This window comes from Melospiza georgiana, chromosome 24 (genome assembly GCF_028018845.1).
Source record: "Melospiza georgiana isolate bMelGeo1 chromosome 24, bMelGeo1.pri, whole genome shotgun sequence".
In the NCBI taxonomy this organism is placed as follows: Eukaryota; Metazoa; Chordata; class Aves; order Passeriformes; family Passerellidae; genus Melospiza; species Melospiza georgiana.
In genome coordinates, this window is record NC_080453.1 from 660135 (window position 1) to 679307 (window position 19173).

Genomic DNA, 19173 nt, shown 5'->3' on the forward strand with positions numbered 1-19173 from the left:
CAAAGGCATCCAAGGGAGCGCAGAAGTGCCACAACATGGCTGCTTTCACAGCTTTTTCCTTAGGAAGAACCCTAATACCCGACTGATTTACCTTCCTAGGGTTACTGTTAGGCTTGGGCCAAGGACTTTGAAAGCCAGGAAGCCCTGTGCTCCAGGCACACTGCAGCTGTTCAAGGCATCCCAACGGGAGCGCAAAAGTGACACAACTTGGCTGCCTCCACTGCTATTTCCATGAGACCATCCCCAACCATAGGCTGATTTTCCTTCCTAGCGTTGAGGTTTGAGTTAGGCCTAGGGTTAGAGATTTTTAAACAGAAAGCCCTGAATACCAAGAACACAGCAGCTGCGAAGGACTACCCAAGAAGAGCACAAAAGTACCACCACATGCCTGCCTCCACAGCTATTTCCTTGGGGACATCCCTAATTCCTGGCTGATACGCCTTTCTCGTTGTCGGGTTGGGGTTAGGTAGGCCTTGTGCTAGGATTTTTAAAATCAGGAAGCCCAGACCTCCAGGCACACTGGAGCTGTGAAAGGCATCCAAAAGGGAGTGCAAAAGTGCCACAACATGGCTGCTTTCACAGCTTTTTCCTTAGGAAGAACCCTAATCCCCAGCTGATTTACCTTCCTAGGGTTACTGTTAGGCTTGGGCCAAGGACTTTTAAAACCAGGAAGCCCTGTGCTCCAGGCACACTGCAGCTGTTCAAGGCATCCCAAGGGGAGCGCAAAAGTGACACAACTTGGCTGCCTCCACTGCTATTTCCATGAGACCATCCCCAACCTTAGGCTGGTTTTCCTTCCTAGCGTTGAGGTTTGAGTTAGGCCTAGGGTTAGGGTTCTTTCAACCAGAAAGCCCTGAGTTCCAAGAATACAGCAGCTGCGAAGGACTACCCAAGAAGAGCACAAAAGTACCACCACATGCCTGCCTCCACAGCTATTTCCTTGGGGACATCCCTAATTCCTGGCTGATTTGCCTTTCTCGTCGTCGGGTTGGGGTTAGGTAGGCCTTGTGCTAGGATTTTTAAAATCAGGAAGCCCAGACCTCCAGGCACACTGGAGCTGTGAAAGGCAGCCAAAAGGGATTGCAAAAGTGCCACAACATGGCTGCTTTCACAGCTTTTTCCTTAGGAAGAACCCTAATACCCGGCTGATTTACCTTCCTAGGGTTACTGTTAGGCTTCGGGCTAGGACTTTTAAAACCAGGAAGCCCTGTGCTCCAGGCACACTGCAGCTGTTCAAGGCATCCCAATGGGAGTGCAAAAGTGACACAACTTGGCTGCCTCCACTGCTATTTCCATGAGACCATCCCGAATCATAGGCTGATTTTCCTTCCTAGCGTTGAGGTTTGAGTTAGGCCTAGGGTTAGAGTTTTTTAACCAGAAAGCCCTGAGTTCCAAGAACACAGCAGCTGCGAAGGACTACCCAAGAAGAGCACAAAAGTACCACAACATGCCTGCCTCCACAGCGATTTCCTTGGGGACATCCCTAATTCCTGGCTGATTTGCCTTTCTCGTCGTCGGGTTGGGGTTAGGTAGGCCTTGTGCTAGGATATTTAAAAGCAGGAAACCCAGACCTCCAAGCACACTGGAGCTGTGAAATGCATCCAAAAGGGAGTGCAAAAGGGCCACAACATGGCTGCTTTCACAGCTTTTTTCTGTGCACCAACACTATACCTTCTCTGATATATCTCCCTAGGGTTAGGGTTCAGCCTAGGGCTAGGATTTTTTTAACCAGGAAGCCCTGTGTTCCAGGCTTACTGTAGCTGCCAAAGGCATCCCAAAGGGAGCGCAGAAGTGCCACAACATGGCTGCTTTCACAGCTTTTTCCTTAGGAAGAACCCTAATACCCGGCTGATTTACCTTCCTAGGGTTACTGTTAGGCTTGGGCCAAGGACTTTTAAAACCAGGAAGCCCTGTGCTCCAGGCACCCTGCAGCTGTTCAAGGCATCCCAAGGGGAGCGCAAAAGTGACACAACTTGGCTGCCTCCACTGCTATTTCCATGAGACCATCCTGAACCATAGGCTGATTTTCCTTCCTAGCGTTGAGGTTTGAGTTAGGCCTAGGGTTAGGGTTCTTTCAACCAGAAAGCCCTGAGTTCCAAGAATACAGCAGCTGCGAAGGACTACCCAAGAAGAGCACAAAAGTACCACAACATGCCTGCCTCCCCAGCTATTTCCTTGGGGACATCCCTAATTCCTGGCTGATTTGCCTTTCTCGTCGTCGGGTTGGGGTTAGGTAGGCCTTGTGCTAGGATATTTAAAAGCAGGAAACCCAGACCTCCAAGCACACTGGAGCTGTGAAAGGCATCCAATAGGGAGTGCAAAAGTGCCACAACATGGCTGCTTTCACAGCTTTTTTCTGTGCACCAACACTATACCTTCTCTGATATATCTCCCTAGGGTTAGGGTTAGGGTTCAGCCTAGGGCTAGGATTTTTTGAACCAGGAAGCCCTGTGTTCCAGGCTTACTGTAGCTGCCAAAGGCATCCCAAAGGGAGCGCAGAAGTGCCACAACATGGCTGCTTTCACAGCTTTTTCCTTAGGAAGAACCCTAATACCCGGCTGATTTACCTTCCTAGGGTTACTGTTAGGCTTGGGCCAAGGACTTTTAAAATCAGGAAGCCCTGTGCTCCAGGAACACTGCAGCTGTTCAAGGCATCCCAACGGGAGCGCAAAAGTGACACAACTTGGCTGCCTCCACTGCTATTTCCATGAGACCATCCCGAACCATAGGCTGATTTTCCTTCCTAGCGTTGAGGTTTGAGTTAGGCCTAGGGTTAGAGTTTTTTAACCAGAAAGCCCTGAGTTCCAAGAATACAGCAGCTGCGAAGGACTACCCAAGAAGAGCACAAAAGTACCACCACATGCCTGCCTCCACAGCTATTTCCTTGGGGACATCCCTAATTCCTGGCTGATTTGCCTTTCTCGTTGTCGGGTTGGGGTTAGGTAGGACTTGTGCTAGGATTTTTAAAATCAGGAAGCCCAGACCTCCAGGCACACTGGAGCTGTGAAAGGCAGCCAAAAGGGAGTGCAAAAGTGCCACAACATGGCTGCTTTCACAGCTTTTTCCTTAGGAAGAACCCTAATACCCGGCTGATTTACCTTCCTAGGGTTACTGTTAGGCTTGGGCCAAGGACTTTTAAAACCAGGAAGCCCTGTGCTCCAGGCCCACTGCAGCTGTTCAAGGCATCCCAAGGGGAGCACAAAAGTGACACAACTTGGCTGCCTCCACTGCTATTTCCATGAGACCATCCCCAACCTTAGGCTGGTTTTCCTTCCTAGCGTTGAGGTTTGAGTTAGGCCTAGGGTTAGGGTTCTTTCAACCAGAAAGCCCTGAGTTCCAAGAATACAGCAGCTGCGAAGGACTACCCAAGAAGAGCACAAAAGTACCACCACATGCCTGCCTCCACAGCTATTTCCTTGGGGACATCCCTAATTCCTGGCTGATTTGCCTTCCTCGTCGTCGGGTTGGGGTTAGGTAGGCCTTGTGCTAGGATTTTGAAAATCAGGAAGCCCAGACCTCCAGGCACACTGGAGCTGTGAAAGGCATCCAAAAGGGAGTGCAAAAGTGCCACAACATGGCTGCTTTCACAGCTTTTTCCTTAGGAAGAACCCTAATACCCGGCTGATTTACCTTCCTAGGGTTACTATTAGGCTTCGGCCTAGGACTTTTAAAACCAGGAAGACCTGTGCTCCAGGCACACTGCAGCTGTTCAAGGCATCCCAATGGGAGTGCAAAATGACACAACTTGGCTGCCTCCACTGCTATTTCCATGAGACCATCCCGAATCATAGGCTGATTTTCCTTCCTAGCGTTGAGGTTTGAGTTAGGCCTAGGGTTAGAGGTTTTTAACCAGAAAGCCCTGAGTTCCAAGAACACAGCAGCTGCGAAGGACTACCCAAGAAGAGCACAAAAGTACCACCACATGCCTGCCTCCACAGCTATTTCCTTGGGGACATCCCTAATTCCTGGCTGATTTGCCTTTCTCGTCGTCGGGTTGGGGTTAGGTAGGCCTTGCGCTAGGATATTTAAAAGCAGGAAACCCAGACCTCCAAGCACACTGGAGCTGTGAAAGGCATCCAAAAGGGAGTGCAAAAGTGCCACAACATGGCTGCTTTCACAGCTTTTTTCTTGGCACCATCACTATACCTTCTCTGATATATCTCCCTAGGGTTAGGGTTAGGGTTAGGGTTCAGCCTAGGGCTAGGATTTTTTGAACCAGGAAGCCCTGTGTTCCAGGCTTACTGTAGCTGCCAAAGGCATCCCAAAGGGAGCGCAGAAGTGCCACAACATGGCTGCTTTCACAGCTTTTTCCTAAGGAAGAACCCCAACACCCGGCTGATTTACCTTCCTAGGGTTACTGTTAGGCTTGGGCCAAGGACTTTTAAAATCAGGAAGCCCTGTGCTCCAGGAACACTGCAGCTGTTCAAGGCATCCCAAGGGGAGCGCAAAAGTGACACAACTTGGCTGCCTCCACTGCTATTTCCATGAGACCATCCCGAACCATAGGCTGATTTTCCTTCCTAGCGTTGAGGTTTGAGTTAGGCCTAGGGTTAGAGTTTTTTAACCAGAAAGCCCTGAGTTCCAAGAACACAGCAGCTGCGAAGGACTACCCAAGAAGAGCACAAAAGTACCACCACATGCCTGCCTCCACAGCTATTTCCTTGGGGACATCCCTAATTCCTGGCTGATTTGCCTTTCTCGTCGTCGGGTTGGGGTTAGGTAGGCCTTGTGCTAGGATTTTTAAAATCAGGAAGCCCAGACCTCCAGGCACACTGGAGCTGTGAAAGGCATCCAAAAGGGAGTGCAAAAGTGCCACAACATGGCTGCTTTCACAGCTTTTTCCTTAGGAAGAACCCTAATACCTGGCTGATTTACCTTCCTAGGGTTACTGTTAGGCTTGGGCCAAGGACTTTGAAAACCAGGAAGCCCTGTGCTCCAGGCACACTGCAGCTGTTCAAGGCATCCCAAGGGGAGCGCAAAAGTGACACAACTTGGCTGCCTCCACTGCTATTTCCATGAGACCATCCCCAACCTTAGGCTGGTTTTCCTTCCTAGCGTTGAGTTTTGAGTTAGGCCTAGGGTTAGTGTTCTTTTAACCTGAAAGCCCTGAGTTCCAAGAACACAGCAGCTGCGAAGGACTACCCAAGAAGAGCACAAAAGTACCACCACATGCCTGCCTCCACAGCTATTTCCTTGGGGACATCCCTAATTCCTGGCTGATTTGCCTTTCTCGTTGTCGGGTTGGGGTTAGGTAGGCCTTGTGCTAGGATTTTTAAAATCAGGAAGCCCAGAGCTCCAGGCACACTGGAGCTGTGAAAGGCATCCAAAAGGGAGTGCAAAAGTGCCACAACATGGCTGCTTTCACAGCTTTTTCCTTAGGAAGAACCCTAATACCCGGCTGATTTACCTTCCTAGGGTTACTGTTAGGCTTGGGCCAAGGACTTTTAAAACCAGGAAGCCCTGTGCTCCAGGCACACTGCAGCTGTTCAAGGCATCCCAAGGGGAGCGCAAAAGTGACACAACTTGGCTGCCTCCACTGCTATTTCCATGAGACCATCCCCAACCTTAGGCTGGTTTTCCTTCCTAGCGTTGAGGTTTGAGTTAGGCCTAGGGTTAGGGTTCTTTCAACCAGAAAGCCCTGAGTTCCAAGAACACAGCAGCTGCGAAGGACTACCCAAGAAGAGCACAAAAGTACCACCACATGCCTGCCTCCACAGCTATTTCCTTGGGGACATCCCTAATTCCTGGCTGATTTGCCTTTCTCGTCGTCGGGTTGGGGTTAGGTAGGCCTTGTGCTAGGATTTTTAAAATCAGGAAGCCCAGACCTCCAGGCACACTGGAGCTGTGAAAGGCAGCCAAAAGGGATTGCAAAAGTGCCACAACATGGCTGCTTTCACAGCTTTTTCCTTAGGAAGAACCCTAATACCCGGCTGATTTACCTTCCTAGGGTTACTGTTAGGCTTGGGCCAAGGACTTTTAAAACCAGGAAGCCCTGTGCTCCAGGCACACTGCAGCTGTTCAAGGCATCCCAATGGGAGTGCAAAAGTGACACAACTTGGCTGCCTCCACTGCTATTTCCATGAGACCATCCCGAATCATGGGCTGATTTTCCTTCCTAGCGTTGAGGTTTGAGTTAGGCCTAGGGTTAGAGTTTTAAAACCAGAAAGCCCTGAGTTCCAAGAACACAGCAGCTGCGAAGGACTACCCAAGAAGAGCACAAAAGTACCACAACATGCCTGCCTCCACAGCTATTTCCTTGGGGACATCCCTAATTCCTGGCTGATTTGCCTTTCTCGTCGTCGGGTTGGGGTTAGGTAGGCCTTGTGCTAGGATATTTAAAAGCAGGAAACCCAGACCTCCAAGCACACTGGAGCTGTGAAAGGCATCCAAAAGGGAGTGCAAAAGGGCCACAACATGGCTGCTTTCACAGCTTTTTTCTTGGCACCATCACTATACCTTCTCTGATATATCTCCCTAGGGTTAGGGTTAGGGTTCAGCCTAGGGCTAGGATTTTTTGAACCAGGAAGCCCTGTGTTCCAGGCTTACTGTAGCTGCCAAAGGCATCCAAGGGAGCGCAGAAGTGCCACAACATGGCTGCTTTCACAGCTTTTTCCTTAGGAAGAACCCTAATACCCGGCTGATTTACCTTCCTAGGGTTACTGTTAGGCTTGGGCCAAGGACTTTGAAAACCAGGAAGCCCTGTGCTCCAGGCACACTGCAGCTGTTCAAGGCATCCCAAGGGGAGCGCAAAAGTGACACAACTTGGCTGCCTCCACTGCTATTTCCATGAGACCATCCCCAACCTTAGGCTGGTTTTCCTTCCTAGCGTTGAGTTTTGAGTTAGGCCTATGGTTAGTGTTCTTTTAACCTGAAAGCCCTGAGTTCCAAGAACACAGCAGCTGCGAAGGACTACCCAAGAAGAGCACAAAAGTACCACCACATGCCTGCCTCCACAGCTATTTCCTTGGGGACATCCCTAATTCCTGGCTGATACGCCTTTCTCGTTGTCGGGTTGGGGTTAGGTAGGCCTTGTGCTAGGATTTTTAAAATCAGGAAGCCCAGAGCTCCAGGCACACTGGAGCTGTGAAAGGCATCCAAAAGGGAGTGCAAAAGTGCCACAACATGGCTGCTTTCACAGCTTTTTCCTTAGGAAGAACCCTAATACCCGGCTGATTTACCTTCCTAGGGTTACTGTTAGGCTTGGGCCAAGGACTTTTAAAACCAGGAAGCCCTGTGCTCCAGGCACACTGCAGCTGTTCAAGGCATCCCAAGGGGAGCGCAAAAGTGACACAACTTGGCTGCCTCCACTGCTATTTCCATGAGACCATCCCCAACCTTAGGCTGGTTTTCCTTCCTAGCGTTGAGGTTTGAGTTAGGCCTAGGGTTAGGGTTCTTTTAACCTGAAAGCCCTGAGTTCCAAGAATACAGCAGCTGCGAAGGACTACCCAAGAAGAGCACAAAAGTACCACCACATGCCTGCCTCCACAGCTATTTCCTTGGGGACATCCCTAATTCCTGGCTGATTTGCCTTTCTCGTTGTCGGGTTGGGGTTAGGTAGGCCTTGTGCTAGGATTTTTAAAATCAGGAAGCCCAGACCTCCAGGCACACTGGAGCTGTGAAAGGCAGCCAAAAGGGATTGCAAAAGTGCCACAACATGGCTGCTTTCACAGCTTTTTCCTTAGGAAGAACCCTAATACCCGGCTGATTTACCTACCTAGGGTTACTGTTAGGCTTGGGCCAAGGACTTTTAAAACCAGGAAGCCCTGTGCTCCAGGCACACTGCAGCTGTTCAAGGCATCCCAATGGGAGTGCAAAAGTGACACAACTTGGCTGCCTCCACTGCTATTTCCATGAGACCATCCCGAATCATAGGCTGATTTTCCTTCCTAGCGTTGAGGTTTGAGTTAGGCCTAGGGTTAGGGTTCTTTTAACCAGAAAGCCCTGAGTTCCAAGAACACAGCAGCTGCGAAGGACTACCCAAGAAGAGCACAAAAGTACCACAACATGCCTGCCTCCACAGCTATTTCCTTGGGGACATCCCTAATTCCTGGCTGATTTGCCTTTCTCGTCGTCGGGTTGGGGTTAGGTAGGCCTTGTGCTAGGATATTTAAAAGCAGGAAACCCAGACATCCAAGCAAACTGGAGCTGTGAAATGCATCCAAAAGGGAGTGCAAAAGGGCCACAACATGGCTGCTTTCACAGCTTTTTTCTTGGCACCATCACTATACCTTCTCTGATATATCTCCCTAGGGTTAGGGTTAGGGTTCAGCCTAGGGCTAGGATTTTTTGAACCAGGAAGCCCTGTGTTCCAGGCTTACTGTAGCTGCCAAAGGCATCCAAGGGAGCGCAGAAGTGCCACAACATGGCTGCTTTCACAGCTTTTTCCTTAGGAAGAACCCTAATACCCGGCTGATTTACCTTCCTAGGGTTACTGTTAGGCTTGGGCCAAGGACTTTGAAAACCAGGAAGCCCTGTGCTCCAGGCACACTGCAGCTGTTCAAGGCATCCCAAGGGGAGCGCAAAAGTGACACAACTTGGCTGCCTCCACTGCTATTTCCATGAGACCATCCCCAACCTTAGGCTGGTTTTCCTTCCTAGCGTTGAGTTTTGAGTTAGGCCTATGGTTAGTGTTCTTTTAACCTGAAAGCCCTGAGTTCCAAGAACACAGCAGCTGCGAAGGACTACCCAAGAAGAGCACAAAAGTACCACCACATGCCTGCCTCCACAGCTATTTCCTTGGGGACATCCCTAATTCCTGGCTGATACGCCTTTCTCGTTGTCGGGTTGGGGTTAGGTAGGCCTTGTGCTAGGATTTTTAAAATCAGGAAGCCCAGACCTCCAGGCACACTGGAGCTGTGAAAGGCATCCAAAAGGGAGTGCAAAAGTGCCACAACGTGGCTGCTTTCACAGCTTTTTCCTTAGGAAGAACCCTAATCCCCAGCTGATTTACCTTCCTAGGGTTACTGTTAGGCTTGGGCCAAGGACTTTGAAAACCAGGAAGCCCTGTGCTCCAGGCACACTGCAGCTGTTCAAGGCATCCCAAGGGGAGCGCAAAAGTGACACAACTTGGCTGCCTCCACTGCTATTTCCATGAGACCATCCCCAACCTTAGGCTGGTTTTCCTTCCTAGCGTTGAGGTTTGAGTTAGGCCTAGGGTTAGGGTTCTTTCAACCAGAAAGCCCTGAGTTCCAAGAATACAGCAGCTGCGAAGGACTACCCAAGAAGAGCACAAAAGTACCACCACATGCCTGCCTCCACAGCTATTTCCTTGGGGACATCCCTAATTCCTGGCTGATTTGCCTTTCTCGTCGTCGGGTTGGGGTTAGGTAGGCCTTGTGCTAGGATTTTTAAAATCAGGAAGCCCAGACCTCCAGGCACACTGGAGCTGTGAAAGGCAGCCAAAAGGGATTGCAAAAGTGCCACAACATGGCTGCTTTCACAGCTTTTTCCTTAGGAAGAACCCTAATACCCGGCTGATTTACCTTCCTAGGGTTACTGTTAGGCTTCGGGCTAGGACTTTTAAAACCAGGAAGCCCTGTGCTCCAGGCACACTGCAGCTGTTCAAGGCATCCCAATGGGAGTGCAAAAGTGACACAACTTGGCTGCCTCCACTGCTATTTCCATGAGACCATCCCGAATCATAGGCTGATTTTCCTTCCTAGCGTTGAGGTTTGAGTTAGGCCTAGGGTTAGAGTTTTTTAACCAGAAAGCCCTGAGTTCCAAGAACACAGCAGCTGCGAAGGACTACCCAAGAAGAGCACAAAAGTACCACAACATGCCTGCCTCCACAGCTATTTCCTTGGGGACATCCCTAATTCCTGGCTGATTTGCCTTTCTCATCGTCGGGTTGGGGTTAGGTAGGCCTTGTGCTAGGATATTTAAAAGCAGGAAACCCAGACATCCAAGCACACTGGAGCTGCGAAATGCATCCAAAAGGGAGTGCAAAAGGGCCACAACATGGCTGCTTTCACAGCTTTTTTCTTGGCACCATCACTATACCTTCTCTGATATATCTCCCTAGGGTTAGGGTTAGGGTTCAGCCTAGGGCTAGGATTTTTTGAACCAGGAAGCCCTGTGTTCCAGGCTTACTGTAGCTGCCAAAGGCATCCAAGGGAGCGCAGAAGTGCCACAACATGGCTGCTTTCACAGCTTTTTCCTTAGGAAGAACCCTAATACCCGGCTGATTTACCTTCCTAGGGTTACTGTTAGGCTTGGGCCAAGGACTTTGAAAACCAGGAAGCCCTGTGCTCCAGGCACACTGCAGCTGTTCAAGGCATCCCAAGGGGAGCGCAAAAGTGACACAACTTGGCTGCCTCCACTGCTATTTCCATGAGACCATCCCCAACCTTAGGCTGGTTTTCCTTCCTAGCGTTGAGTTTTGAGTTAGGCCTATGGTTAGTGTTCTTTTAACCTGAAAGCCCTGAGTTCCAAGAACACAGCAGCTGCGAAGGACTACCCAAGAAGAGCACAAAAGTACCACCACATGCCTGCCTCCACAGCTATTTCCTTGGGGACATCCCTAATTCCTGGCTGATACGCCATTCTCGTTGTCGGGTTGGGGTTAGGTAGGCCTTGTGCTAGGATTTTTAAAATCAGGAAGCCCAGACCTCCAGGCACACTGGAGCTGTGAAAGGCATCCAAAAGGGAGTGCAAAAGTGCCACAACATGGCTGCTTTCACAGCTTTTTCCTTAGGAAGAACCCTAATCCCCAGCTGATTTACCTTCCTAGGGTTACTGTTAGGCTTGGGCCAAGGACTTTGAAAACCAGGAAGCCCTGTGCTCCAGGCACCCTGCAGCTGTTCAAGGCATCCCAAGGGGAGCGCAAAAGTGACACAACTTGGCTGCCTCCACTGCTATTTCCATGAGACCATCCCCAACCTTAGGCTGGTTTTCCTTCCTAGCGTTGAGGTTTGAGTTAGGCCTAGGGTTAGGGTTCTTTCAACCAGAAAGCCCTGAGTTCCAAGAATACAGCAGCTGCGAAGGACTACCCAAGAAGAGCACAAAAGTACCACCACATGCCTGCCTCCACAGCTATTTCCTTGGGGACATCCCTAATTCCTGGCTGATTTGCCTTTCTCGTCGTCGGGTTGGGGTTAGGTAGGCCTTGTGCTAGGATTTTTAAAATCAGGAAGCCCAGACCTCCAGGCACACTGGAGCTGTGAAAGGCAGCCAAAAGGGATTGCAAAAGTGCCACAACATGGCTGCTTTCACAGCTTTTTCCTTAGGAAGAACCCTAATACCCGGCTGATTTACCTTCCTAGGGTTACTGTTAGGCTTCGGCCTAGGACTTTTAAAACCAGGAAGCCCTGTGCTCCAGGCACACTGCAGCTGTTCAAGGCATCCCAATGGGAGTGCAAAAGTGACACAACTTGGCTGCCTCCACTGCTATTTCCATGAGACCATCCCGAATCATAGGCTGATTTTCCTTCCTAGCGTTGAGGTTTGAGTTAGGCCTAGGGTTAGAGTTTTTTAACCAGAAAGCCCTGAGTTCCAAGAACACAGCAGCTGCGAAGGACTACCCAAGAAGAGCACAAAAGTACCACAACATGCCTGCCTCCACAGCTATTTCCTTGGGGACATCCCTAATTCCTGGCTGATTTGCCTTTCTCATCATCGGGTTGGGGTTAGGTAGGCCTTGTGCTAGGATATTTAAAAGCAGGAAACCCAGACCTCCAAGCACACTGGAGCTGTGAAATGCATCCAAAAGGGAGTGCAAAAGGGCCACAACATGGCTGCTTTCACAGCTTTTTTCTGTGCACCAACACTATACCTTCTCTGATATATCTCCCTAGGGTTAGGGTTCAGCCTAGGGCTAGGATTTTTTGAACCAGGAAGCCCTGTGTTCCAGGCTTACTGTAGCTGCCAAAGGCATCCCAAAGGGAGCGCAGAAGTGCCACAACATGGCTGCTTTCACAGCTTTTTCCTTAGGAAGAACCCTAATACCCGGCTGATTTACCTTCCTAGGGTTACTGTTAGGCTTGGGCCAAGGACTTTTAAAACCAGGAAGCCCTGTGCTCCAGGCACCCTGCAGCTGTTCAAGGCATCCCAAGGGGAGCGCAAAAGTGACACAACTTGGCTGCCTCCACTGCTATTTCCATGAGACCATCCTGAACCATAGGCTGATTTTCCTTCCTAGCGTTGAGGTTTGAGTTAGGCCTAGGGTTAGGGTTCTTTCAACCAGAAAGCCCTGAGTTCCAAGAATACAGCAGCTGCGAAGGACTACCCAAGAAGAGCACAAAAGTACCACAACATGCCTGCCTCCCCAGCTATTTCATTGGGCACATCCCTAATTCCTGGCTGATTTGCCTTTCTCGTCGTCGGGTTGGGGTTAGGTAGGCCTTGTGCTAGGATTTTTAAAATCAGGAAGCCCAGACCTCCAGGCACACTGGAGCTGTGAAAGGCAGCCAAAAGGGAGTGCAAAAGTGCCACAACATGGCTGCTTTCACAGCTTTTTCCTTAGGAAGAACCCTAATACCCGGCTGATTTACCTTCCTAGGGTTACTGTTAGGCTTGGGCCAAGGACTTTGAAAGCCAGGAAGCCCTGTGCTCCAGGCACACTGCAGCTGTTCAAGGCATCCCAACGGGAGCGCAAAAGTGACACAACTTGGCTGCCTCCACTGCTATTTCCATGAGACCATCCCCAACCATAGGCTGATTTTCCTTCCTAGCGTTGAGGTTTGAGTTAGGCCTAGGGTTAGAGTTTTTTAACCAGAAAGCCCTGAGTTCCAAGAACACAGCAGATGCGAAGGACCACCCAAGAAGAGCACAAAAGTACCACAACATGCCTGCCTCCACAGCGATTTCCTTGGGGACATCCCTAATTCCTGGCTGATTTGCCTTTCTCGTCGTCGGGTTGGGGTTAGGTAGGCCTTGTGCTAGGATATTTAAAAGCAGGAAACCCAGACCTCCAAGCACACTGGAGCTGTGAAAGGCATCCAAAAGGGAGTGCAAAAGGGCCACAACATGGCTGCTTTAACAGCTTTTTTCTTGGCACCATCACTATACCTTCTCTGATATATCTCCCTAGGGTTAGGGTTAGGGTTCAGCCTAGGGCTAGGATTTTTTGAACCAGGAAGCCCTGTGTTCCAGGCTTACTGTAGCTGCCAAAGGCATCCAAGGGAGCGCAGAAGTGCCACAACATGGCTGCTTTCACAGCTTTTTCCTTAGGAAGAACCCTAATACCCGGCTGATTTACCTTCCTAGGGTTACTGTTAGGCTTGGGCCAAGGACTTTGAAAACCAGGAAGCCCTGTGCTCCAGGCACACTGCAGCTGTTCAAGGCATCCCAAGGGGAGCGCAAAAGTGACACAACTTGGCTGCCTCCACTGCTATTTCCATGAGACCATCCTGAACCATAGGCTGATTTTCCTTCCTAGCGTTGAGGTTTGAGTTAGGCCTAGGGTTAGGGTTCTTTCAACCAGAAAGCCCTGAGTTCCAAGAATACAGCAGCTGCGAAGGACTACCCAAGAAGAGCACAAAAGTACCACAACATGCCTGCCTCCCCAGCTATTTCATTGGGCACATCCCTAATTCCTGGCTGATTTGCCTTTCTCGTCGTCGGGTTGGGGTTAGGTAGGCCTTGTGCTAGGATTTTTAAAATCAGGAAGCCCAGACCTCCAGGCACACTGGAGCTGTGAAAGGCAGCCAAAAGGGAGTGCAAAAGTGCCACAACATGGCTGCTTTCACAGCTTTTTCCTTAGGAAGAACCCTAATACCCGGCTGATTTACCTTCCTAGGGTTACTGTTAGGCTTGGGCCAAGGACTTTTAAAACCAGGAAGCCCTGTGCTCCAGGCACACTGCAGCTGTTCAAGGCATCCCAACGGGAGCGCAAAAGTGACACAACTTGGCTGCCTCCACTGCTATTTCCATGAGACCATCCCCAACCATAGGCTGATTTTCCTTCCTAGCGTTGAGGTTTGAGTTAGGCCTAGGGTTAGAGTTTTTTAACCAGAAAGCCCTGAGTTCCAAGAACACAGCAGATGCGAAGGACCACCCAAGAAGAGCACAAAAGTACCACCACATGCCTGCCTCCACAGCTATTTCCTTGGGGACATCCCTAATTCCTGGCTGATTTGCCTTTCTCGTCGTCGGGTTGGGGTTAGGTAGGCCTTGTGCTAGGATATTTAAAAGCAGGAAACCCAGACCTCCAAGCACACTGGAGCTGTGAAAGGCATCCAAAAGGGAGTGCAAAAGGGCCACAACATGGCTGCTTTCATAGCTTTTTTCTTGGCACCATCACTATACCTTCTCTGATATATCTCCCTAGGGTTAGGGTTAGGGTTCAGCCTAGGGCTAGGATTTTTTGAACCAGGAAGCCCTGTGTTCCAGGCTTACTGTAGCTGCCAAAGGCATCCAAGGGAGCGCAGAAGTGCCACAACATGGCTGCTTTCACAGCTTTTTCCTTAGGAAGAACCCTAATACCCGACTGATTTACCTTCCTAGGGTTACTGTTAGGCTTGGGCCAAGGACTTTGAAAGCCAGGAAGCCCTGTGCTCCAGGCACACTGCAGCTGTTCAAGGCATCCCAACGGGAGCGCAAAAGTGACACAACTTGGCTGCCTCCACTGCTATTTCCATGAGACCATCCCCAACCATAGGCTGATTTTCCTTCCTAGCGTTGAGGTTTGAGTTAGGCCTAGGGTTAGAGATTTTTAAACAGAAAGCCCTGAATACCAAGAACACAGCAGCTGCGAAGGACTACCCAAGAAGAGCACAAAAGTACCACCACATGCCTGCCTCCACAGCTATTTCCTTGGGGACATCCCTAATTCCTGGCTGATACGCCTTTCTCGTTGTCGGGTTGGGGTTAGGTAGGCCTTGTGCTAGGATTTTTAAAATCAGGAAGCCCAGACCTCCAGGCACACTGGAGCTGTGAAAGGCATCCAAAAGGGAGTGCAAAAGTGCCACAACATGGCTGCTTTCACAGCTTTTTCCTTAGGAAGAACCCTAATCCCCAGCTGATTTACCTTCCTAGGGTTACTGTTAGGCTTGGGCCAAGGACTTTTAAAACCAGGAAGCCCTGTGCTCCAGGCACACTGCAGCTGTTCAAGGCATCCCAAGGGGAGCGCAAAAGTGACACAACTTGGCTGCCTCCACTGCTATTTCCATGAGACCATCCCCAACCTTAGGCTGGTTTTCCTTCCTAGCGTTGAGGTTTGAGTTAGGCCTAGGGTTAGGGTTCTTTCAACCAGAAAGCCCTGAGTTCCAAGAATACAGCAGCTGCGAAGGACTACCCAAGAAGAGCACAAAAGTACCACCACATGCCTGCCTCCACAGCTATTTCCTTGGGGACATCCCTAATTCCTGGCTGATTTGCCTTTCTCGTCGTCGGGTTGGGGTTAGGTAGGCCTTGTGCTAGGATTTTTAAAATCAGGAAGCCCAGACCTCCAGGCACACTGGAGCTGTGAAAGGCAGCCAAAAGGGATTGCAAAAGTGCCACAACATGGCTGCTTTCACAGCTTTTTCCTTAGGAAGAACCCTAATACCCGGCTGATTTACCTTCCTAGGGTTACTGTTAGGCTTCGGGCTAGGACTTTTAAAACCAGGAAGCCCTGTGCTCCAGGCACACTGCAGCTGTTCAAGGCATCCCAATGGGAGTGCAAAAGTGACACAACTTGGCTGCCTCCACTGCTATTTCCATGAGACCATCCCGAATCATAGGCTGATTTTCCTTCCTAGCGTTGAGGTTTGAGTTAGGCCTAGGGTTAGAGTTTTTTAACCAGAAAGCCCTGAGTTCCAAGAACACAGCAGCTGCGAAGGACTACCCAAGAAGAGCACAAAAGTACCACAACATGCCTGCCTCCACAGCGATTTCCTTGGGGACATCCCTAATTCCTGGCTGATTTGCCTTTCTCGTCGTCGGGTTGGGGTTAGGTAGGCCTTGTGCTAGGATATTTAAAAGCAGGAAACCCAGACCTCCAAGCACACTGGAGCTGTGAAATGCATCCAAAAGGGAGTGCAAAAGGGCCACAACATGGCTGCTTTCACAGCTTTTTTCTGTGCACCAACACTATACCTTCTCTGATATATCTCCCTAGGGTTAGGGTTCAGCCTAGGGCTAGGATTTTTTGAACCAGGAAGCCCTGTGTTCCAGGCTTACTGTAGCTGCCAAAGGCATCCCAAAGGGAGCGCAGAAGTGCCACAACATGGCTGCTTTCACAGCTTTTTCCTTAGGAAGAACCCTAATACCCGGCTGATTTACCTTCCTAGGGTTACTGTTAGGCTTGGGCCAAGGACTTTTAAAACCAGGAAGCCCTGTGCTCCAGGCACCCTGCAGCTGTTCAAGGCATCCCAAGGGGAGCGCAAAAGTGACACAACTTGGCTGCCTCCACTGCTATTTCCATGAGACCATCCTGAACCATAGGCTGATTTTCCTTCCTAGCGTTGAGGTTTGAGTTAGGCCTAGGGTTAGGGTTCTTTCAACCAGAAAGCCCTGAGTTCCAAGAATACAGCAGCTGCGAAGGACTACCCAAGAAGAGCACAAAAGTACCACAACATGCCTGCCTCCCCAGCTATTTCCTTGGGGACATCCCTAATTCCTGGCTGATTTGCCTTTCTCGTCGTCGGGTTGGGGTTAGGTAGGCCTTGTGCTAGGATATTTAAAAGCAGGAAACCCAGACCTCCAAGCACACTGGAGCTGTGAAAGGCATCCAATAGGGAGTGCAAAAGTGCCACAACATGGCTGCTTTCACAGCTTTTTTCTGTGCACCAACACTATACCTTCTCTGATATATCTCCCTAGGGTTAGGGTTAGGGTTCAGCCTAGGGCTAGGATTTTTTGAACCAGGAAGCCCTGTGTTCCAGGCTTACTGTAGCTGCCAAAGGCATCCCAAAGGGAGCGCAGAAGTGCCACAACATGGCTGCTTTCACAGCTTTTTCCTTAGGAAGAACCCTAATACCCGGCTGATTTACCTTCCTAGGGTTACTGTTAGGCTTGGGCCAAGGACTTTTAAAATCAGGAAGCCCTGTGCTCCAGGAACACTGCAGCTGTTCAAGGCATCCCAACGGGAGCGCAAAAGTGACACAACTTGGCTGCCTCCACTGCTATTTCCATGAGACCATCCCGAACCATAGGCTGATTTTCCTTCCTAGCGTTGAGGTTTGAGTTAGGCCTAGGGTTAGAGTTTTTTAACCAGAAAGCCCTGAGTTCCAAGAATACAGCAGCTGCGAAGGACTACCCAAGAAGAGCACAAAAGTACCACCACATGCCTGCCTCCACAGCTATTTCCTTGGGGACATCCCTAATTCCTGGCTGATTTGCCTTTCTCGTTGTCGGGTTGGGGTTAGGTAGGACTTGTGCTAGGATTTTTAAAATCAGGAAGCCCAGACCTCCAGGCACACTGGAGCTGTGAAAGGCAGCCAAAAGGGAGTGCAAAAGTGCCACAACATGGCTGCTTTCACAGCTTTTTCCTTAGGAAGAACCCTAATACCCGGCTGATTTACCTTCCTAGGGTTACTGTTAGGCTTGGGCCAAGGACTTTTAAAACCAGGAAGCCCTGTGCTCCAGGCCCACTGCAGCTGTTCAAGGCATCCCAAGGGGAGCACAAAAGTGACACAACTTGGCTGCCTCCACTGCTATTTCCATGAGACCATCCCCAACCTTAGGCTGGTTTTCCTTCCTAGCGTTGAGGTTTGAGTTAGGCCTAGGGTTAGGGTTCTTTCAACCAGAAAGCCCTGAGTTCCAAGAATACAGCAGCTGCGAAGGACTACCCAAGAAGAGCACAAAAGTACCACCACATGCCTGCCTCCACAGCTATTTCCTTGGGGACATCCCTAATTCCTGGCTGATTTGCCTTCCTCGTCGTCGGGTTGGGGTTAGGTAGGCCTTGTGCTAGGATTTTGAAAATCAGGAAGCCCAGACCTCCAGGCACACTGGAGCTGTGAAAGGCATCCAAAAGGGAGTGCAAAAGTGCCACAACATGGCTGCTTTCACAGCTTTTTCCTTAGGAAGAACCCTAATACCCGGCTGATTTACCTTCCTAGGGTTACTATTAGGCTTCGGCCTAGGACTTTTAAAACCAGGAAGACCTGTGCTCCAGGCACACTGCAGCTGTTCAAGGCATCCCAATGGGAGTGCAAAATGACACAACTTGGCTGCCTCCACTGCTATTTCCATGAGACCATCCCGAATCATAGGCTGATTTTCCTTCCTAGCGTTGAGGTTTGAGTTAGGCCTAGGGTTAGAGGTTTTTAACCAGAAAGCCCTGAGTTCCAAGAACACAGCAGCTGCGAAGGACTACCCAAGAAGAGCACAAAAGTACCACCACATGCCTGCCTCCACAGCTATTTCCTTGGGGACATCCCTAATTCCTGGCTGATTTGCCTTTCTCGTCGTCGGGTTGGGGTTAGGTAGGCCTTGCGCTAGGATATTTAAAAGCAGGAAACCCAGACCTCCAAGCACACTGGAGCTGTGAAAGGCATCCAAAAGGGAGTGCAAAAGTGCCACAACATGGCTGCTTTCACAGCTTTTTTCTTGGCACCATCACTATACCTTCTCTGATATATCTCCCTAGGGTTAGGGTTAGGGTTAGGGTTCAGCCTAGGGCTAGGATTTTTTGAACCAGGAAGCCCTGTGTTCCAGGCTTACTGTAGCTGCCAAAGGCATCCCAAAGGGAGCGCAGAAGTGCCACAACATGGCTGCTTTCACAGCTTTTTCCTAAGGAAGAACCCCAACACCCGGCTGATTTACCTTCCTAGGGTTACTGTTAGGCTTGGGCCAAGGACTTTTAAAATCAGGAAGCCCTGTGCTCCAGGAACACTGCAGCTGTTCAAGGCATCCCAAGGGGAGCGCAAAAGTGACACAACTTGGCTGCCTCCACTGCTATTTCCATGAGACCATCCCGAACCATAGGCTGATTTTCCTTCCTAGCGTTGAGGTTTGAGTTAGGCCTAGGGTTAGAGTTTTTTAACCAGAAAGCCCTGAGTTCCAAGAACACAGCAGCTGCGAAGGACTACCCAAGAAGAGCACAAAAGTACCACCACATGCCTGCCTCCACAGCTATTTCCTTGGGGACATCCCTAATTCCTGGCTGATTTGCCTTTCTCGTCGTCGGGTTGGGGTTAGGTAGGCCTTGTGCTAGGATTTTTAAAATCAGGAAGCCCAGACCTCCAGGCACACTGGAGCTGTGAAAGGCATCCAAAAGGGAGTGCAAAAGTGCCACAACATGGCTGCTTT